At 45.2% G+C, this 23,393-nt stretch overlaps 2 long non-coding RNA genes across 2 annotated transcripts; both read left to right on the top strand.

The window, feature by feature from the left end:
- Positions 1-5,478: 5,478 nt before the first annotated feature.
- Positions 5,479-7,686, top strand: LOC129150133 (uncharacterized). Its single transcript, XR_008556863.1, has 2 exons — positions 5,479-5,625; positions 7,466-7,686. It is a non-coding gene; the product is annotated as an uncharacterized LOC129150133 (long non-coding RNA).
- A 2,834-nt stretch (positions 7,687-10,520) lies between these two features.
- LOC114229522 (uncharacterized) lies at positions 10,521-22,144 on the top strand. Its single transcript, XR_003615550.2, has 3 exons — positions 10,521-10,602; positions 20,257-20,401; positions 21,962-22,144. It is a non-coding gene; the product is annotated as an uncharacterized LOC114229522 (long non-coding RNA).
- Positions 22,145-23,393: the final 1,249 nt, after the last annotated feature.

Genomic DNA, 23,393 nt, shown 5'->3' with positions numbered 1-23,393 from the left:
GTGACCTAATTGATATCCATAAGACACTCCACCCAACACATTAAAATGTTACACAATATAGCCGAAACTGGTTTGGCTCAGTGGATGGAGCGTCGGCCTGCAGACTGAAAGGTCCCAGGTTCGATTCCGGTCAAGGGCATGTACCTTGGTTGCGGGCACATCCCCAGTGGGGGGTGTTCAGGAGGCGGCTGATCGATGTTTCTAGCTCTCTATCCCTCTCTCTTCCTCTCTGTAAAAAATCAATAAGATATGTATATTTTAAAAAAAATATTACACAATATAGATCATGCTGAGCTATATAAAGCAAGTCCCAAAAAGCAAAGCAATTTCAAATCATTCCATGTCTGTTAACATCTACAGTGAAATTTACAAATATATCAACAACAGGAAAATATCTGGAAAACCTCAAAATATGTGGAAATTAATCAACATGTTTTAATGGGTCAGAGGAGAAATCACATGAGAAATTTGCAAATATTTTAAACGATTCAAAAATGAAAAGACGATATATCAACATTTGTGGGACTGCAGCTAACGCAGTGCTTAGGGATAAATTTATACCTTTAAATGCACTTCTAGTAGAAATGAGAAAGCCTCACAAATCAATAAACTCAATTTCAACTTTAAGAAACCATGATAAAAGGCTGCACCTACATCAACAGGAACAGGGATGAAGGAAAATGTGCCCTCAGTAGGGAGTTAAAAACAGCAGCGGATTCCGTGAGAGTACTCATACAACTGGAAGAGCTGTCACTAGGCCGTGCAGGAGAAAAAAGGAAATTAGAGAATGCCTCAGGCAGAACCTAAGCTCTAGGCAGGCGGGGGAAGTAACAGCTCTGCATCTCAGGGTGACTAGACAAAGCGACGCCACAAGGTGGCAGTAATGTGCACCCTCATTCACCACCTCCCTCAAGTCAGACCTTCCCAAAGCAGCTACACATTCAGTGTAATCCCGATCAAAATTCCAACGACCACTGTCCTCTTTGGCCAGATGTTTGTTCAGTTCCTTCGCCCATCTATCAGGTTGTTTTTTGCTCTTGAGCTCCACGAATTCCTTATAGATTTAGGATATTAACTCCTTGTCAGATCATGGTTTGCAAATGTTCCTCCCATTCCATAGGCTGCCTTTTCATGTTGTTGATTATTTCCTTTGCTGTGCACGGCCAGCAGGATACGAAAAGATGCTCAACATTACTATTCACCAAAGCAACACAAATCAAGCCCACAATATTATATCATACCTGTTAGGACAGCTACTAAGGAAAAGGAAAGATAAAGATAACAGCAAGCCCTAGCCGGTTTGGCTCAGTGGATAGAGCGTCAGCCTGTGGACTGAAGAGTTCCAGGTTTGATTCAGGTCAAGGGCACATGCCTGGATTGCACACGCGATCCCCAGTTGGGGGCATGCAGGAGGCAGCTAATCAGTGATTCTCTCTCATCATTGATGTTTCTATCTCTCCCTCTCCCTTCCTCTTTGAAATCAATAAAAATATATTTTTTAAAAAGATGACGGCAAGTATATGGATAAAGGGCACCCTTGTTCACTGTTGGTAGGACTGTAAATGGGTATAGCCGCTATGGAAAACAGTACAGAGCTTCCTCAGTGTTAGATCACCAAAGGAGGAATTTGTGAGGCCAGAGTGGTGAGGGATTACAAATGTATTTGGTCATCCGCAGACCAGTGGCTGAGCCTGGATGGCTCTAGCACCCAGTGACAGGAGTCAGAGGCTTTTAAAGGACTTTTGGTGGGCTTTTTTCTGGGCGGAGACTTCTTTATGCAAACTGGGAGGGGAGATAATGGAATGTGGTCTCCACAGCGAAATGTGGTCTCAGCAAAGGGAATGCCCATAGTGAAATGACCTGAAAAGCCAGTTCCCGGGGGAGGGGAGTATCAATTTAATTGCTCGATCAAACCTAACACTCACAAAACTAAAAATGCAACTTCCATAGGATCCAGCAATCCCAGTTCTAAATACACACCTAAAGGAAATGGAGCCTGGGTCTCCAAGAGCTCTCTGCACCCCCGTGCTCACTGCAGCATTTTTCAGAGTAGGCAAGATATAAAACCAATAGGAGAGATGGGGGGCGGGGCGGGAAGCACACAAGCACAGATGCTCTTATCCGAAGGAACTGAAAACACTATCTTTTAAAATATATATATTTTTATTGACTTCAGAGAGGAAGGGAGAGGGAGATAGAGACATCAATGATGATAGAGAATCAGTGATTTGCTGCCTCCTGCATGCCCCCTACTGGGGATTGAGCCCACAACCTGGGCATGTGTCCTGACTGGGAATCGAACCCATGACCTCCTGGTTCATAGGTTGACACTCATCCACTGAGCCATGCTGGCCGGGCTGAAAACACTCTCCTGAAAAGATACCTGCACCCCATGTTCCTACAGCATTACTTACAGGGCAAAGACGTGGAAACTATCATCAACGGATAAATGGAAAAAGAAAAACGGTACATATACACAAGGGAATCTTACTCAGCCATTAAAAAGAAGGAAATCTTATGTTTACAACAACATGAGGGACCTTGAGGGCATTATGCTCCGTGAAATAAGGCAGGCAGAGAAAGACAAATGATGTATAATCACACTTGTATGTGGAATCTAAAAACACTGACTCATAGATACGTGATTGCTCAGAGGAGGGTGGGTGGGGTGAAATAGGTGAAGGGGGTCAGAAGGTACAAACTTCTGGTTACAAGAGAAATGACGGGGCGATGTAGGTACGGCAAGGTGACTGAAGCCAATGACGCTGTGTGTATATCTGAAATCTGCTGAGAGTAAATCTTAAAAGTTCTCATTATAAGGAAACATATTTTAACTGCTTGTGATTATGGATGTTAAGTAGACTTACTGTGAGAATCATTTTACAAAATATACAAAAATGAGATCTTCCTGTTGTAACCTGGAACAAATAGGATGTGATATGTCAGTTACATCTCCATAAAATGTGTTGAAAATGCTGTGGCCGGTTCTCTGGAGCTGCAAAATGATTGTGGAGGAATGTCCCCTCTTCCAGTAAACTTCACAACGGCAATGCCATGCTATCCTTCTAATTGCAATCAGGAGTCAGGACTGAGCCCGAATAGGAAAAGCATGAAAACCACTCACTCCCTGCAGCTTCCTCTCAGCCCTGAGCAGCGAGTGGCATTTCCTGAAGAATCTTCCTCAAAGCCACGAAGACACCAGCAACCCAATTCAATCCAAAATGGAGCAGGAATAGGACCAACAGCTACAGAGCAATTCCTGGAACCAGTGGGGAAATGTGAGTACTCAGTGTTAGACAGGGTTATGTTTGCCCTTTTTCAATGTGTGTAAATGGTGCTGTGACTTATGTGGGACCGTCCCTGATCTTCAGGGTGCGTGATGCTGTCATTAGGAGACAGGGCCGCAATGTCAGCATCTTCCTTTAAAAGAACAGAGAAATAGCCTGGCCAGGTCCTCAGTAGTTAGAACGTTGGCCCACAAACTGAAGGGTTGTGGGTTCAAATCTGACCAAGGGCACGAACCTGGGTTGGAGGCTCCATCCCTGGCCCTAGTCGATGCGCATGTGGGAGGCAACCAATCGATGTGTCTCTCTCACAGTGATGTCTCTCTCTCTTTGTCTCTCCCCCTCCATTTCCACTCTTTCAAAAAATCAATGGAAACCATATTTATGGGTGAGGATTAACAAAAAAATAAATAAAAAGATCAGAGAAGTACCTTTAAAACTTCACTAACTTAGGCAGAACATACTAGTACATAGTAGGCTCTCTCTCACACTTAATTGTTCCGTCCCCTTACCAGTCAGGAAGGAAGGGCTTTAGAGTCAGGACTGCAGTGACCTGCTCCATGCAAATCTGCTTTCCACACACGGAAACAAAGTGACCACCAGGGCCATGATTCATGTGACTCCTGAGGAGGAGGCCTTGGCCGCCGCCTTGGTCACAGCCATCGAAACTCCCCCTGCGAAGGCCACCGCCATCCCCACACCCAGGGGCACCCCGCTTTCTGGAAGCACATCCTTGCCAGGTGTCACCAGGATCTGTCAACCTGGCATTTAAATGACAGATGGAGGGGGTGTGGCCAGATTCTACTTCTTATAGCGCCAGCCTGTGGACAGAAGGGTCCCGGGTTCGATTCTGGTCAAGGGTACGTGCCTCTGTTGCAGGTTCCTCCCCAGCCTGGACCCTGGTTGAGACATGTACAGGGACAACCAATCGATGTGTTTCTCTCATATTGATGTTTCTCCCTGTCTCTCCCCCTTTCTTCCACTCTCTAATAATCAATTTTTATCCTCAAGTGAGGATAAAAACAAATAAATAAATTCATAAATGGAAAAAAAAGACCCTGGATTAGGGAGTGTTGCCGGCCAAATCGATAAGCAACACCTGAGCGTATTCTCTGCAGGTGATTATAATGTAGGTAACATGTCTATTGCTCTCGAACATCATTGGACTAAAGAGGAAGGACTCACCATGGATGCACCTTCCTTTGCTTCTGAAAAAGCTACCCTCTGAGCGTGGGGCACTGGGCTCGGTCCAGTCCCTGGGCCACTGTTGCCTTCGCTGGGTCTCAGAGCGTGAAGTTGTGGGAGACAGCGGGAGACCTCGCAGAGCCTGGGGTCCTGGGTGCCTTCAGAAAGGGGTCCCACCGACGACGGGGAGGGCCTGGGGCGGCTGCCGTTCCCACAGGGCGTCCCCCAGGATCCCAGGTCTCAGGGCCGTGAGAGCTGATTAACTGGGGAGCCACTGTTTGGGGCACCTCTGCGTTCCGTCTTCCCAGCTCGAAGGTCCTCCGGACATACTCCTGCCGCCGCTGCTCTTGGCTCAGGGCCCAGCAGCCCAGGCACAGTGGCTCTGAAACCTGGATGCCAGCTCTGAGAAGAGCACAAACCATGGGCTCTCAGCACTGACGCAGGGAGGGCTGGCTATGGCCTGAGTGTCTGAGGGACCCCAGGCTGACAAGTGACCCCCAAGGCCGTCCTTGCTTTGTGACATGGAGACTGAGGAGCCAGGTCTGTCCCCATTACATCCCCCTTCCTTTCTCTGAGGAAGAGACACAGGACCTACCTGCCCCCTCACCTGCCCGGGGCAATGCTAAACTTTAGGAGATTGCCCTGAATGTCACCCTCATGGGCACCCAGGGAGGCTCGGGCCCTGCGTCTCCTGTCCCTCCCAGTGACACCAGCCTGGTTCCTGGTGTGACCTGAGACTGTCCCCAGATGCTCAGCAAACGAGAGGCAGGCAGATTCAAAGGCCCTGGGGCTGGCAGTTGAGCTCCAGAAAGTTGCTTCCCACACAGAAAAGCCTGGCCTTGTCCGTCTATCAGTCTATGCCCCACCTGTGCTGGGCAAGATGGAAAGATAGAAAGACAGGTTCCCTGGGGTTTTCCCATACGGACTTGCATGAAATAATGGGTGTGCCCTGTGCTCCGAGGCCCTTCTTGTGACACATAGGACAGGTGAGAGGAACAATTTAATTGCTCTGGGGTTCCCAAGGCTGCAGCCAATCTGGGCCCTTTATAAGGAGTGAAGCGCGGCTCCCTCAGTCAGCAGCTCAGCTCCCGGCTCAGAATGAGGCTCCACCTTCTCCTGCTTGCGTTCCTCTTCGTGTTCCTGATGCCTGTCCCAGGTAAGAGGGTGGATAGACAGACAGGACAGGACTTCTCTCCCTGTGCCTCCCTCTCTCCCTGTCCGTCTCTCTCTCCTCTCTCTCTTCTGCTTCTACACACACTTTGGATCAAAGAGACTGAACTGCTTATGATATGTAAGCACCTCACCCATGGCCACAGACGCAGGTCCAGAGTCTGACCCTGCAGGGCACAACTGCTCTGCACTCCTGAAGGCACTAGCAAGGGCATACCTGCCAGCTCGCCTCTGGGCTCCAGGACCAGGTGCTGCTAAAGGGACACCTCGGTCAGCTGGCTTTTCTTGTTCAATAAAAGCAAGAAATTAAGCCCTAGCCGGTTACTCAGTGGTTAGAGCATTGCTCCTCTAACTGAAGGGTTGTGGGTTCAATTCCTGGTCAGGGCCACATACCACTGTTGCAGGCTCCATTCCTGGCCTGGGACAGGGAGCGTGCAGGAGGTAAGCAATCGAAGTGTCTCTCTCACATTGATGTTTCTCTCCCTCTCTTCTCTTTCTCCCTCTCCTCCCCACTCCTCCATCCCTTCCACTCTTTCTTAAAAAAAAAAAAAAAATTGATTTGGTTCCAGCCCAGAAGTGCAAAGTGTCACTGTACAGTTCTTTATACTAAAGGGGGAGTCTTTGGTAACCCAGAGAATAGCAAGGCCCAGCCTGGACTGGGGAGCCACTGTTTGGGGCAACTCTGCGCCCCGTCTTCCCAGCTCGAAGGTCCTCCGGACATACTCCTGCCGCCGCTGCTCTTGGCTCAGGGCCCGGCAGCCCAGGCACAGTGGCTCTGAAACCAGGATGCCAGCATTGTCCTTGCTCCTTCGTGTTAGGGAAACGGACCAGAAGGAGAGGAGGGAGGGAGAAGCGGGAGGCACAGTGTAGACCTTAACTTATGTTGGAAAGCTCTTGTTTTATCTGTTTTCTTCTTGGCTGTATTCCAAGACAAGCCTTACCAGGGAGGGAGGCGGAGCGGGGACATGGCCTGGGGAGACAGGAGGAGCAGAAAGATGAGAGGGAAGGTGGGAAGAGCCTCCCAGGGAGGGCCAGGGCCTATGAGAGCCGGACCAGGTCAGAGTTCTCAGAGACTAGAGACACCATCACAAAAGAGGGTTCTTTACACATATTTTTATTGATTTCAGAAAGGAGGGGAGGAGATAGAGAGAGACATCAATGATGAGAGGGAATCATGGATCGGCTGCCTCCTGCACGTCCCCCCTGGGGATGGAGCCAGCAACCCAGTCATGTGCCCTTGACCAGATTCGAACCTGGGACCCTTCACTCCACAGGCCAACACTCTGTCTACTGAGCCAAACTGGCCAGGGCATGAAAGAGGTTTTTAAAACTACCCTTATTTTCCACTGTGAGTCACTTAGACATTAAGTTCTCCTCAAGCAATCCTTGTACCCAAAGAGGCATCTCAGCTCCAACTTCACTGAGGAAATGATGGAGTAACACTGACTCCTGCTGGCCGTGTCCCATCCTAAAAGCACTGGCCTGGTGTCACCTTGACTTCCTGGCCACTCTCTCTCTTTGAGGAACGGAAATGGTACAGACTTTTGTCCGCCTGTCCTGTCCCTCAGCCACCACTCAGAGCCTGTCAGTACTGGTTCTGGAAACGTAAGAAACCTCTCTAACCTCAGCAGTTCTAGTCTCTATCGGGAGACTCTGGGGTCCCTCAAGCTGTTCTAATTTCTATCCTAACGTCACAGCCTCACCTCTTGTCACCTCGATGGCGTAAGCGCCGCCCGAGGTTTCACTCCAGGGACTCTGACACTGCGGGCCTCTCTGAAATGGGGCTTTGATGTCCGACTCTCTTACCTTTTTTATTTTCATTTTAGGTTTTGCTCGGCTTGCTGGTCCTAGTTGCAACGAGAAAGGTGGAATCTGCATGGCATTTCGTTGCTCTGGAGGTAGACGACCAATAGGCGGCTGTCGCGTCCCAGGAATCAAATGCTGCAGAATATAGCAATTGAAGATGAAGAAGCTGCTGTCACTGACGATGCCTGAAGCATGTCCTTCACAAAGATGTGACATTTAAATAAAATTAACTCACATTAGACTCAGAATCTCGCCCTCTTGTTCTGGTGGCTACTGCTCGGTGCGTGGTCACACAGGCCCATCTCTGGAGGGCCTGTTCAGGCTCCCCTGCGGACCTTCAGGGACCCCCTTTGAGGGATCTGTTGTGCTTTTCAGGTTTTTGATGCCCTTAGAGTCACCTGAGCTCCCAGTCCTCCCTGTGCATTCCTAAAAGATGCATTCTGCGTTGCTTCTCCCATCCTGCATGCCCTCATCTGCCCCACGCACTCAACACAAGCCTCCCTCCCCCAGTCCCCACCAAACACCTCCTCCTCGGTATACCACTCCTGATCCCCACAGGAAGTGGCCTCTCCATCCTCCATGCTGCCCCATGCCTCTCACTCAATTGCGTGGGTCACGTTCTAATTCTCTATGTGGCTACAAACCTCCACAGGGAATGAACTTTATCTAGTCACTTTGGAACAGTCTTTGAGAGAAGCACTGCCTCAAGCATTGTTATCAGCCGAGTGGCAACGCGGTGCTGGACAGAGTGCTGCTCTCCAGGTGGACAGGATGGGAGTCAAGAAAACAGTACTTGTTGAAAGGAAATGCACTCTGCTTTCTAATTTTATTTCCGGGCACTTCTGCACAGCAACCATCCATCCTTAATCTTCAGGTTTTCACAAAATCTCGTTTCACTCAATGGCTCTTTGGTGATCAAACCTTGGGAACTGGGGGAGCCTCTGTTGTGCTTGGTGCAAAACCACGGAAAGGAGGGTGGTTGCCAGCAGGAAATGGGTGGGAATCGCTGAGAAGGTCATGGAGAAGGTGGAAGTGGGATTTGGACACAATGTTGTGAGAATAAGCACCAATCGGAGATCTTGAGAGATGTGTATTTGCCTGCATTATAGGGGTTGCAGCTTTACTTGAATTGGACATAAAGGCTGATCTCAGGGGTCGTTACCTGGCACTTCTGCCTCCACTCCCCTTCTGCATTTGGGGTACCTTGTGTTTTCCAAATATGCTTCTCCATAGCCCTGCTGTTCTCCCATCAAGAGGCAGAGACCCTGTGCCCTTCTCTGGGAGATCCTGTGCCCTCCCTGCGAGACCCTATCCCCATCCTGAGCTGGCCTTTGAGACCGCCTCAACCAAGAGGATGGCCAAAGTGATGCCAAGGAGACTCTGATGCCCCAAGTTTCCATCTGGCTTTCTCTTTCTCTGGACCCCATGCCACCCCTCTCTCCCTCTGGTAACCTCCAGACCAAGCATGTCAAACTCGTGGCCCACAACAAATATTTTTGCAGCCCAGCCAATATAATGGTATGTAAGAAACGTGTTAATAAAAAGTTTGTAACTTAATTTTTACAATATTCTGTTATACATAATATATATATATATATATGTCTAAGCAAGCATTACGACTGAACGACTGGTTGACCAGTCACTATGATGTGCACTGACCACCAGGGAGCAGATGCTCAATGTAGGAGCTGCCCCCTGGTAGTCAGTATGCTCCCACAGCCAACCTCCTGGGGCCAGCCAATTTCCCAAGTTCCCTCCCCCTGGCCAGCGGGATCTGCCCCATCAGGACTGGGCAAGATGACCTCGATCAACCTGATTGCTGGCCAGGTCAAGGGACCCCACCCGTGTACAAATTCAGTACTCTATTTATTAATAATGAACTGCAACGTTGGCTAATGACTGATTATTATAATTATGTTGTATTCATTTCTCTTACACACCTTATGCGAAGGTGCACCATTTCTCTCCACTAATACTAGCAGCGAATATTTTAGCAGCTGATTACCACGTCATTAGTCTTGGACTGAATTGTTTGGTGTGAGCAACAGGAAATATTTCGCTTTTGGAGAACAAGAAAAATAGGTTTATTTGTGTTAAGCTTATTATTTTGTGCAGTTATTCAGTGTCTGTTAAGTTAATGTTCAAGAAAAAACATTAATTTTTATTAAAATGTTCTATTATTTTATGTTAATGATTACTCATTTATTTAATCCCTTTGTATTCAGCATGTCTCTATTGAAATAAACCTCCATTTCTACGAAAAGTGAAGCTTCTGTTTTTTTGCAGCCACATAACCTTAAACCTTGTTTGGCTCATGTTAGCCTTGGAGTTTGACATGCTTGCACTGTCTGTGTCCATGAGTTTTGGTTTGTCTTGTTTTTGTTGTTTTTAGTCTTATTTCCCACATACCAGTGAAATTCATCTCATTTGGTTTTGTTGTGATAATTAATACTCACGTCTTACATCCCATGTATTCTTTATTTTAGCTCATTTTATTATCACTTAACTAGTATCTGATTTTAATTATAATTTGTTTTGACTGTTTATTTGACATTTATTATATTCTTCACTGGAATTTTACTTATTTGTTCTAATTTCTATCCTACAGAATCTGGTAGTTTTATTGCCAGAACATGCCCAAGTGCCTTATTATGAGTCTCGCATGGGAAAGATGCTCTCCCCACCAGTCACCAGAAGAGGACGTCTTTTCTATGAATCATGAAAAAATGGGCTCATGCTCCAGCCCAAGGCTAACCTTTCATTGAGTCCTGGATCCCTTCTCTTGCTGATGGATGGACGAGACTCACCTGCTCTCTGTAAAAACTAAATACACCTCTTCTTTGACTATCATTCATCAGCTATTGCTTCTTATCTTTGCCTAGTTTTTTAGCAAAACCATTTGGAAGGAGTGTCTGCACCATCCCCACCTCCCCTCATCCAGCTCACAGGGGTTTGATGCCACTCAAGTCTGACTCGTTCCCACCTCTCCACCAACGAGATCATAATGTACCCTTCATGACCTCACTCAGCCCTTCTTCTGCCCATTGTTGATCTGACCTGGCCCCTAATTGTGTGGCCATGGGCAGCTACCTTAGGGGTCTCTACCAGAGGGATAGGCAGCAGACCACCTGGGAAGAGTGAAGAAACCCATTGCAAGGTAGGTTTTCAGGAGAACCATACATGGTAGAAAAAGCGGTGGGACTATAAGCCTAACATCTAGGGAGTCTATAAAAGTGATTGCTTTCAGTTTATGAGCATGGGGAACGAGAATATGGACAAAAGCTTTCCGTCTATACTTTCTTTTCTATTATTATTATTACTAGAGGCCCAATGCATGAAGATTCGTGCAAGAATGGGCCTTCCTTCCCCTGGCTACTGGCACTGCCTTCGCTCTGTCCTGGAGCCACCTTTCCGCTCTGGCCCAAAGCCACCTTCCCGCCTTCCCATGTTGCCCAGAGGCCCAGAGTGGCTGGGGTGGTGCAGAATGCCTGTGTCATCGCCATGGCAATGATGCAAGCATCCCATCCTGCCCCACCCCCACCACTTGGCACCTGCATATGTAAATTAACCTGCCATCTTTGTTGGGTTAATTTACATATCACTCCTGATTGGCTGGTGAGCATTGTGAAGGTATGGCCAATTAGCATGTTACTCTTTTATTAGGTAGATTATTATTATTATTATTATTATTATTATTATTATTATTATTAAAGTATTATTGTTGGGGTCAAGAAAGTAAAAGCCTTACAGTTACAATGTAGAATTAAACAGATTACTACACTTAGTCTATTTCTAGGTGAATATCACCAAACTACAATAGGTCTCTATTTGGTGAAAAATTCAGATGCTGATGCAAAGATTCAGAAGCCTCCTTTAAACTTTGCTCTAGTAAGAGAGAATGGGAGAAATGGTATAAACTTATACATCCATGGTCCCATATAATAAGTGAAGTTTGCTGGGGAATTGGGTGTACTTACTACAGTTCTAGGTTCTTCTTTAGACCATCTTTCCCTTCCATCCCAGAAATGACCAAAGTTGTACTACCAGCTTTTAATTTCATGGGATCAACTAAGGCACAATTTGGTCAAATTCCAGTTTTAAATTGCAGTGGTTTTCTGAGATATTCCAGCTCTTGATGGAAAAAGCTAACAGCTTTGTGATCTCTGGGACGCAGAAGTCACCTTCTTACATTGGGTTGATCCCCTGGCAGAAATGTTAGCTAGACCACAACTCTGCCTGCAGAGGGACTGGCCAGCCACTGACCCCCCTGATTCTGAGACAGGACTCAGGAGAATGGTACTGTATCATCATCAAATGTAAGGGAGAACTGGAGCTTTGAAAGGTTATTTCAAGATCACCCAGCTAATACGTGGCAGATCAAGGACTTTGATCCAAGGTCTATCTGATCCCAAAGCTCAACTATTAAGTGAAATTTCTTTTGTTTTTATTCCTGAAAAGATCATTGCTGACTTCATGACTCAGATTACTTCTTTGATGTCTGCATCTTGGTCATAATATACCTTTCTACTCACCAATATTAGTGGCCATTGTTTGATAAGTAAGGAACTTGAGTTCCCTGTGTCCCCTTCTTTTCTTTTCTTTTTTTTCAATATTTTTTTATTAAGGTATTATATGTGTACATATCTTACCATTGCCACCCCTCACCCCACTCCCATATATGCCCTCACCCCCCAGAGTTTTGCATCCGTTGGTTATGCTTATATGCATGTATACAAGTCCTTTGATTGATCTCTTATCTCCCCCACCTCTCCCTAACTTTCCCCCTGTAATTTGACAGTCTGTTTGATGCTTTACTGTCTCTGTATCTATCTTTTTGTTCAAGTTTATAATGTTCTTTATTATCCATAAATGAGTGAGATCATGTGGTATTTTTCTTTCATTTACTGGCTTATTTCACTTAACATAATGTTCTCCAATTCCATCCAGGTTGCTGCAAATGATGAGAATTCCTTCTTTTTTATGCCAGCATAGTATTCCATTGTGTAGATGTACCACAGTTTTCTGATCCAGTCATCTGCTGACGGGCACCTAGGCTGTTTCCAAATCTTAGCTATGGTGAATTGTGCTGCTATGAACATAGGGGTGCATATATCCTTTCTGATTGGTGTTTCTAGTTTCTTCGGATATATTCCCAGGAGTGGGATTACTGGGTCAAATGGGAGTTCCATTTTCAGTTTTTTGAGGAAACTCCATACTGTTCTCCACAGTGGCTGCACCAGTCTGCATTCCCACCAGCAGTGCACGAGGGTTCCTTTTTCTCCGCATCCTCGCCAATACTTGTCGTTTGTTGATTTGTTGATGATAGCCATTCTGACAGGTGTGAGATGGTACTGCATTGTTGTTTTGATTTGCATCTCTCGGATAATTAGTGACATTGAGCATGTTTTCATATGTCTCTTGGCCTTCCTTCTGTCTTCTTTTGAAAAGATTCTATTTAGGTCTGTTGCCCGTTTTTTTATTGGATCATTTATCTTCCTTTTATTAAGTTGCATAAGCTGCCTGTAGATGTTGGAGATTAAACCTTTATCAGTGATGCCATTTGCAAATATGTTCTCCCATGCAGTAGGCCTTCTTGTTGTTTTCTTGATGGTTTCTTTTGCTGTGAAAAAGCTTTTTATTTTGATGTAGTCCCATTTGTTAATTTTCTCTTTAGCTTCCATTGCCCTAGGGGCAGTGTCAGTGAAGAATTTCTTTTGGCATATGTCTGAGATTTTGCTGCCTCTGGATTGCTCTAGTATTTTTATGGTTTCCCATCTTATGTTTAAGTCCTGTATCCATTTTGAGTTTATTTTTGTGTATGGCATAAGTTGGTGATCAAGCTTCATTTTTTTGCATGTATCTGTCCAATTTTCCCAACACCATTTATTGAAGAGACTGTCTTGACTCCATTTTATGTTCATGCCTCCTTTGTCAAATATTAATTGAGCATAGTGGTTTGGGTCGATATCTGGGTTCTCTATTCTGTTCCATTGATCTATATGTCTGTTCTTGTGCCAGTACCAGGCTGTTTTGAGAACAGTGGCTTTATAATACAGCTTGAAATCTGGTATTGAGATCCCTCCTACTTTATTCTTCTTTCTCAGGATTGCTGTGGCTATTCGGGGTCTTTTTTTATTCCAGATGAATTTTTGGAGAGTTCTTTCAAGGTCTGTGAAATATGCTGTTGGTATTTTGATGGGGAGTGCATTGAATCTGTAGATTGCTTTGGGTAGTATGGACATTTTAATGATGTTGATTCTACCAATCCATGAACATGGTATGTTCTTCCATCTGTTTACGTCTTCCTCTATCTCTTTTTTCAGTGTCCTGTAGTTTTCCGTGTATAGGTCTTTTATCTCCTTAGTTAAGTTTATTCCTAGGTATCTTAATTTTTTTGGTGCGATGGTAAATGGGATTGCCTTTTTAGTCTCTCTGTCTGTAAGTTCACTTATTGGTGTATAGAAAGGCCATAGATTTCTTGGCGTTAATTTTGTATCCTGCTACATTGCTGAATTCATTTACTAAGTCTATTAGTTTTTTGACAGAGTCTTTCGGATTTTTTATGTACAATATCATGTCGTCTGCAAATAAAGACAGCTTTACTTGTTCTTTTCCAATTTGGATGCCTTTTATTTCTGCTTCTTGTCTAATTGCAATGGCTAATACTTCCAGTACTATGTCAAACAGGAATGGTGAGAGTGGGCATCCCTGTCTTGTTCCTGTTCTTAGGGGAAATGTTTTTAGTTTTTGTCCATTGAGTATGATGTTTGCTGTGGGTTTATTATATATAGCTTTTATTATGTTGAGGTATGAGCCTTCTATTCCCACCTTGTTGAGAGTTTTTATCAAGAAAGGGTGTTGGATTTTGTCAAATGCTTTTTCTGCATCAATTGATATGACTATGTGATTTTTATCTCTCAATTTGTTTATGTGATGTATCACGTTTATTGATTTGCGGATATTGTACCATCCTTGCATTCCTGGGATAAATCCTACTTGGTCATGGTGTATGATCTTTCTGATGTACTGCTGGAGCCGATTTGCTAGAATTTTGTTGAGGATTTTGGCATCTATGTTCATGAGGGATGTTGGTCTGTAATTCTCTTTCATTGTGTTGTCTTTATCTGGTTTTGGTATTAGGGTGATGCTGGCTTCATAGAAGGAGCTTGGAAGTGTTCCTTCCTCTTGAATTTTTTGGAATAGTCTGAGGAGGATAGGTTTTAGTTCTTCCTTGAATGTTTGGTAAAACTCTCCTGTGAAGCCATCAGGCCCTGGGCTTTTGTTTGCCGGAAGCTTTTTGATGACTGCTTCAATTTCATCCATAGTTATTGGCCTATTGAGCTCTTTAGATTCTTCTTGATTGATTTTTGGAAGGTTATATTTTTCTAGGAATATGTCCATTTCCTCCAGGTTGTCCAGTTTGTTGGAATAGAGTTGTTCGTAGTATTTTGTAACAATCCTTTGTATCTCAGCGGGGTCTGTTGTTATTTCACCTCTTTCATTTCTGATTTTGTTTATTTGGGTCCTCTCTCTTTGCTTCTTGGTGAGCCTGGCTAGAGGTCCATCAATCTTGTTTATCCTTTCAAAGAACCAGCTCTTGGTTTTGTTGATCTTTTGTACTGTTTCTTTGGTCTCTATGTCATTTATCTCCGCTCTGATCTTTGTTATTTCCTTCCTTCTGGTTACACTGGGCTTTTCTTGCTGCTCTTTTTCTAGCTCTTTGAGTTGTAGGGTTAACTAATTTATTACCATTGTTTCTTGTTTTTTGCAATAGGCTTGTAGAGCTATGAACTTCCCTCTCAAGACTGCTTTCGCTGTGTCCCATAGATTTTGGATTGTTGTGTTTTCATTGTCATTTGTTGCCATGATGTTTTTTATTTCTTCCTTGATCTCTCTGGTGACCTAGTCCTGGTTTAATAGCATGCTGTTTAGTCTCCATGTGTTTGATTTCTTTGGATTGTATTTATTGTAGTTGATTTCCAGTTTTATGCCACTGTGATCTGAGAAGACGCTTGATATAATTTCTATCTTCTTGAATTTGAAGAGACTTTGCCTGTGACCCAGCATATGGTCTATCTTTGAAAATGACCCATGTGCACTTGAGAAGAATGTGTATTCTGTGGCTTTGGGGTGAAATGTTCTAAAGATGTCAATTAATTCCATCTGGTCTAGTGATTCATTTAGGATTGCTGTTTCTTTGCTGATTTTTTGTTTAGAGGATTTGTCCAGTGGTGATAGTGGGGTATTAAAGTCTCCTACTATGATTGTATTGCTATTAATCTCTCCCTTGAAATCCTCCAGGAGTTTTTTTATGTATTTGGGTGCTCCTATATTGGGAGCGTATATGTTTACCAGAATTATTTCTTCTTGTTGGATTTCTCCCTTTAGTATTATGAAGTGGCCTTCTTTATCTCTTTTTATGGCATTTACTTTGAGGTCTATTTTGTCAGATATAAGTATTGCTACCCCAGCTTTTTTTTCATTTCCATTTGCCTGAAAGATATTTTTCCATCCCTTCACTTTCAATCTGTGTGAGTCTCTTGTTCTGAGGTGGGTCTCTTGTAGACAGCATATATATGGGTCGTGTTTTTTTATCCATTCAGCTACTCGATGTCTTTTGATTGGAGCATTTAGTCCGTTTACATTTAAAGTTATTACTGAAAGGTATTTGTTTGTAGTCATATCTATTTTTGTGTCTGTATTCCTTCTTACCTGTTTATTTCTTCTTTTTACAGTATTCCCTTTAGTAATTCTTGCATTGCTGGTTTGGTGGTGATAAACTCCTTGAGCCTTTTTTTGTCTGCAAAGCTCCTGATTTTCCCTTCAATTTTGATTGAGAGTCTTGCTGGATATAGTATTCTTGGATTCAGTCCTTTGCTTTGCAACACTTTGTATACCTCCGTCCATTCACTTCTAGCTTGTTGTGTTTCTGTTGAGTAATCATTTGACAATCTGATGGGTGTTCCTTTGTAGGTAACTCTCTGTCTCTCTCTTGCCGCCTTTAAGATTCTCTCTTTATCATTTATATTTGCCATTGAAATTATGACATGTCTTGGTGTGGGTCTTTTGGGGTTTATCCTGCTTGGGACTCTCTGTACTTGCGTAACTTTTATCTTTCCCATATCCGGGAAGTTTTCTGTCATTATTTCTTCAAATAGATTTTCTAATCCCTGCTGCTCTTCCTGTCCTTCTGGCAGCCCTATTATATGCATGTTACTTCGTTTCATGTTGTCCCGAAGCTCCCTTAGGCTTTCCTCCTGCTTTTTAATTTTTTTCTCCAATTGCTGTTCAGATTGAGCTTGTTTCTGTACCTGATCTTCTAACTCACTAATTCGGTCCTCTGCTTCTTGTAGTCTACTGTTGAAACTTTCCATGGTGTTTTTGATTGTAGCTATATCACTTTTCATTTCTTCCTGATTCTTGCATAAGTTGTTTATTTTCTCATCCATCCGATGTATAAATTCCACGACCATTACTCTAAACTCCTTTTCAGTCATGTTGCAAGCTTCAGTTTCACTGATTTCCTTTCTTGGCGACTCCACATTTTCTTTCCTCTGTGAGTTATTTCGTTTCCCCATTCTGGCTATCACCAGAAAGCTCAAGCTTCCGTTTGTGTGGACCTGGGCCGTGTGCTGTGGGGACTTTGCTCCACCCGAGTTTCACTGAAGTGCTCTGACACTAGGACGTGTGGCTGCCTTTGGTTGGTGGGAACCAGACTTGCCCAGGGTCAGTGTCCCCAGTGTTGCATGTGGTCTTGTGTGCACACTTAGAATCAGGGGCCCTGTCTGCACCACACTGTTGGTATGTGCCGAATATGAGATCCTTAGCATGTGCCAGGAGTCAGAGTTTCCCTGTGTCTGCACCAAGGCTCGAGTGTCAGAGTCTCTGTTGCCTTGTGCAGTTTCTCGTTGGGAATCAGGGTCCCTGTGTGTGCATGCACCAACAATTGGGGTCGCTGGCTCTTAGTGTGAATGTGCTGTGAGTCAGGGATCCCAGGCAGCTGTGTCCGGCATGCCAAATTCCCTGAAGTGGAGCTGCGTCCTGTGTGTGCTCTCTCTACTGAGCCAAACCGGCTAGGGCACACACTCTTAATTTCCTGAAGGTGAGCTGGCTCCGTGCACTCTATCGGAGTCCCGGAAGGGGGGCGGAGTCTGTCCTGCTTGCCAAATTCCCCAAAGGGGAAGCTCCTCTGTGCAAGCACTAAGATTCCCCGAAGAGGGAGCTGTGACCCGCAAGCCAAATTCCCCCAAATTCTCCGAAGGGGAGCCCTCTATGCGCACTGACAGATTTCCCCAACAGGGAGCTGCTTCTGTCCCGCGTGCGCCAAATTCCCTAAGGGTGAGCGAGTCCCTGCGCAAAGCTCTGCAGCTTGGGTGAGGGGCAGGTCTTTCAGTTACTATGGCGCTGTCTGCGTGCCTGCGGGAAGGGGGATAGGCTCTTTGACTCACGGAATTCTGCCGGGAAGTCTGGATTCTTGTTGTTCGTTGGTCTGAAGCTGTGATAGCAGTTCTCTGTCCCCAGTGGCTGCAGGGTCCTGGTTTGTGTCAGAAGCCAGGATCCGAGTCTCAGACAGCTCTGTTTCTCAAGATGGCGTAGTCTCCGCGTCCGCACCAGCCGCCGAGATGTGTCCGCTTTGTGCGCGGGGCTCCGCCGTCTAGGACTGCTTGGGTTAGGCAGCCCCTTGGAAGATGTGCAGAATCTAACTGACCCTAGCTCATACACACACACACCACACACGTCTACACTCTCCTCTACGGGTTCCTCACTCACACTCTCTCTCTCCCTACCTTCCTGCCGGTCGCCATCTTTTTCCCCCCTGTCCCCTTCTTTTCATTCTTTCTATTTTTCAAAAAATATTTTTATTGATTTCAGAGGGAAAGGGAGAGGGAGATAGAGTTAGAAACATCAATGATGAGAGAGAATCATTGATTGGCTGCCTCCTGTTGGCCCTCTACTGGGGATCAAGCCCACAGCCTGGGCATGTGCCCTTGACTGGAATCGAACCTGGGACCCTTCAGTCTACAGGCCAATGCTCTATCCACTGAACCAAACTGGCTAGGGCCTTCCTTCGTTCTCTTCTTTCCCTCCCTCATTTATTTCCTCCATGCATCCATTTTTTCATTCACCCATTAGTTGGTTCCTCTATACTAGCTCTCAGTCATCTATAATAATAAAAGCGTAATATGCTAATTAGCTGGGGTGAAGCCAGGGCTGCAGCCACAGGATCGAGGCAGCCATCTGGGGTGCGAGGGAGGGATCCAGGCAGCCACCCGCAGATGCAAGGGAGGATGGAGGCAGCCTCGGCTGAGAAGGCCTACTCTTGCATGAATTTCATGCATCGGGCCTCTAGTTTAAACATATATTTGACTGCCTTCTCTATGCCTGCCCACTGTTCAAAGTGCTGAGAATGTGAGATAATAACAGGACTATTTACTTAGTAATCCACGGCATAGTGAAACATAGAGTCATGAGCATTATCAAGTAAAACTGAGATGGAAAGCAGAAAGAGATGGAGAAGAATTTCAATGTTTCACTCTGTATCCTTCTGGCTTTACCACAATAATGCCTTGATGTCAAACCTGTATTAAGAAATACTCTGGGCCCAACTGGCATGGCTCAATAGTTGAGCGTTGACCTATGAACCAGGAGGTCATGGTTCCATTCCCAGTCAGGGCACATGCTCTGGTTGCGAGCTTGATGCCCAGTGTGTGTATGTGTGTGTGTGTGTGTGTGTGTGTGTGTGTGTGTGTGTATGTGTGTGGCGGGGGGGGGGGCGCATGTAGGAGATAGCACATCAATGATTCTTTTTATCATTGATGTTTCTATCTCTTGCTTTCTTTGCCTTTCTCTCTGAAATCAATAAAAATATATATTTTAAAAAAATACTCTGGGGAGAAATACTGCCATTTAGGACAATATAGATGGGTCTTGAGAGTATCATGCTAAGTGAATCCAAGGAGATGGGAAAAGAAAAGAACTGTATGATTTCACTCACATATGGGCTATAAAACAGAACGTGCCAATGAACAAACAAAACAAATTAACTCATGGACACGGACAAAAGTAAGGTGGTTACCAAGGAAGCAGGTTGGGGAGATTGAAGAGGGTAAAAGGGTCAACTCTATGGTGACAGAAGGAGACTCGCCCCTGCGTGGTGAGACACATGCCATGTAAGATGATGTTATAGGAATGTCCACCTGAGACTCATGTGATCTTATTTAACCAATGCCAGCCCAATAATTTCATTGTAAAAAATTTAACATAAAAAGAAAAAAAAATACTCTGGTCCCCAAAGTCTCGCCTGGTTGTAATCTATGCAAGAGGCGGCATGGGTAAGAGCTTGTCCAGAATGGATCAACCTTCTCTTAAATAGCAAGCAAAACAAGTTACTGTTTTGCTTGCTATTTAAGCAAGAGAGATTGCTATTTAAAAAAGGAGAGATTATTTTCATTTACAAAATTTCTCCTCCTTACTAACCTTCTAAAAAAGGAGATTTTCTTCATATTCCTGAAAGGGAAGCTGACATGCAATAAAGATGAATGAATAACTGGATGATTTGCAAAGCAACTGTTTTTTTTCATTATTTTTTTTCTCAAACAGAAAAAGCACCAAATCTCAAAGTCATAAGCAGAAGTGAGAATCAGCTAGAAAATACTGACTTACAATAGAGGTCTTTTTCTTTTCATCAGCCACAAACTTGGATCTGTCTATAGAGAAAACATTCTCAAATGACACCCAACCCCTTGCTGAGCATCTTCACTGGGAATGCAAGCGTTTCCCCTCCTGCTGAATGTTTCAAACTCTTTCCCAGGTCACCTGCCTTCGTGGATGTGCACTGAAGAACCAGCCACTGCCAGACACTACCCGCTCATCCCATAATCCCAGGAATTCACTCACGATGAGGCTCCTGTTCCTCCTCCTCCTCCTCCTCATTTGTCTCTCACAGATGGTGTCAGGTGAGCTGTGGATCCGGCTGGTAGGGTGACATGGTGGCTGAGCTTGGAGCCGGGAGCAGAGAGGGCTGCGTGGTTCCTGATCCAAGGATGCACTGACATGTGTAACAACCAACGAGGATCGTAGCTGAATGAAGCGTAGTACAAAGTCCTTGACCTGCCACTTATTAAAAAGATTTTCCCACGGTTGCCCTTCATTACTAGTTGGTAATAAACCCATAACTAGCCATGGTGATAGATAACATGTACAGGGGGCTTTACAGCTTACAAACACTGTTGACTGCTTCTCTTGACCAACAAAACCTTTCCTCTCCTATCCCACTACATGGCAGCATTTACATTGATGGGGCAGGTACTTTAGGCCTGTCTCACAGATGAGAATAAGAAATGAAGTAAGTGCTCTCAATCACACAGATTGTATGAAGTGAAGCCCTTAACTCAAGCCCAAGTGGCTCTGGTTCCAAAGGCCATGTTTTCATTAAATAGTCAACAAGCCAAGAATGTAAATGTATGTATTAAATTACATGAAAACAATGAATACGTTTTAGTATGTCTATGGCCCAGACAATACATGAAACATCCTTGTACTAAAAGATTTGTTGTTGTTTATCTGGAAGTCAAACTTAGCAGGGTCTCCTGTGTCTACCCTGGCGACCTGATGCATTTGTTAGCTTGTGCCAGGCCACGCTGTGGTGACAAGGACACCCGAATCTTGGCATTTCAAAGGAGCAAAGCTCTCATCTTTGTCAAAGAGGTGCTCTGCTCGCTGGAGCTGCTCAGAACCAGCCACCACCAGCCACCACCAGGTCATCCCATAACCCCAGGAATCCACTCACCATGAGGTTCCTATTCCTCTCACAGATGGTGTCAGGTGAGCTATGGCTGGCTTTTCATCAGATGCATAAAAGATCCATAAACCAATAAAGTAGAAAAGACAGCCGCCACCACCATGAATGCTATTTGTCTCCGTGTCTGAGGAAAGCACTCCAAGGAGTCCCACACTCCGGAAGGGCATGTCATTTCTGCTCAAAATTCATTAAACAAGTCTCACAGCCCCACCCAATTACACAAAAGGTAGATCCTACTTTGTGTCAATAAAATAGCTGGGCCTGACCAGCATGGCTCAGTGGTTGAGCATCGACCTATGAACCAGGAGGTCATGGTTTGATTCCTGATTGGGGCACATGCCGGGGTTGCCCTTTTGACAGAGAAGGAGGTGCTTTAGGAAATAAGTATTTCAGGCTTCAGGCCATAAGGTCTCTGTCAGGACAGCCCATCTCTGCCATTGTAGACTCAAGGCGCCACTGACAATATGGAAACACAGAGCCACTCATCTTCCTATAAAATTAAGTCTGTGATGGATACTCACATTTGAATTTCATGCCATTTTCATTTAAAACATGAAAACCACACTAAGCTCAAAGATCACGTGAAGCATGTGGAGGGCTTTTGCCCTGAGAACGTGACTTGCAGTGTCTTTCTGTGCAAGGTGAATTCCGGCAGTTTGGGGCACTATGCCTATAATTCACTTTGTGTTTTTTCTTCACCTCCCCTGCTTTACAGGCTACGAAAAAAGAAAGAAAAACAAGGAATGTGAAGACATGGGGGGCGCCTGCAAGCACCAGAAGACCCACGGGTGCTCCATCCTGCCTGCAGAGTGCAGGAGTCGGAACAAGCACTGCTGCAGAGTCTAGCCCCTATGCCACGGCGCCTGCTGACTCCACGCAATAAAGGCGTACCACTCGCGCGGGTCCTGGATTGGGTCTTGGGGGGAACATTTAAGTTCTACGGTTGCTTACACCACTAACCAGCTGGTTGACCTCAGACAAGGCCATTCGCCGTTCCCTTTTTAAGTCTCAGTCTCTGTATCTACAACTATTGACACTGTTGTTCTCCAAGCCACCTGCAGTCTGTTCATGTGTCTGCATACCTGTGAGCTACGGTAAGAGCTCCGAGGGTGTGTGTGTGTGTGTGTGTGAGATGTGTGTGAGTGAGCTGTGTGGAGAAGTCCCTGAGATTGCGTTCTCATTTTCACATCCCTCAGTGGCTCTTGGCTATCAAGCCAAGGCTCCCGGTTGATGACTAGGAGCCAGGGAAGCAAGCTAGCTTGGGGCCCTGAGGAGCAGAAAGCTTTCATTTGGCACGTAGGCATCACCCATAGAAGCAGAGATTGCAGAACACAGCCTGTCGTTCCACAGAGAACCAAGACTCAGAGACCTAGTGGTTTTAAAAAAATATATATTTTTATTTATTTCAATGAGGAAAGGAGAGGGAGAGAGATAGAAACATCAATGATGAGAGAGAATCGATTGGCTGTCTCCTGCATGCCCCACACTGGGGATGGAGCCCACAACCTGGGCATGTGCCCTGACTGGGAATCGAACTGCAACCCCCTGGGTCATAGGTCAAAGCTCAACCACTGAGCCCACGCCAACCAGATGTAGTGATTCTTTTCTTCTCCCCCAAGGCGCTGTCCAAATAGCGCGGTTCCTTTAAAACCACCATGTTAGAACCCAAGAAATCATCTCCAGGCCGGATGGGATCTGAATTGTAAAGGAGAGCCTGCTGCTCATACTGAGAAACACAATCTTCCGCCCACGGAGACAGGGTGTCCCCCGTTTTGAAATGGTGGGGACATAGTTTCTTGGCAACAGTTATTCTTGTGAATTCGTTTTTTTAACGAATCAACCTCTCACACATTTCACGCTCTTGGAATGCGAAATGGAAAGGCTGCTTTGGAAGACGGCTGGCAAGTGAAACATGCTGACCACAGGGCTCATTCACCCCTCCTGGGTATTACCCTGGAGAAGTGAAATGTGTGCTCTGACTCAAAACCTGTGAGAAACGCTCATGGAAGCCTTTTCATAATAGCCAACAAGGAGACACTAATGGGTATATGTAGGGTGATCAGTGATTCTGGCTTAAACAATCTGGCTCAGGCTGCTCAGAGTGGCTAGAAGAGATGCTTAGTTGACTGAAACCCTAACTTAGTGAC

This window comes from Eptesicus fuscus, chromosome 8 (genome assembly GCF_027574615.1).
Source record: "Eptesicus fuscus isolate TK198812 chromosome 8, DD_ASM_mEF_20220401, whole genome shotgun sequence".
Taxonomy (NCBI): domain Eukaryota; kingdom Metazoa; phylum Chordata; class Mammalia; order Chiroptera; family Vespertilionidae; genus Eptesicus; species Eptesicus fuscus.
This window is presented reverse-complemented; position numbering and strand designations above follow the sequence as displayed.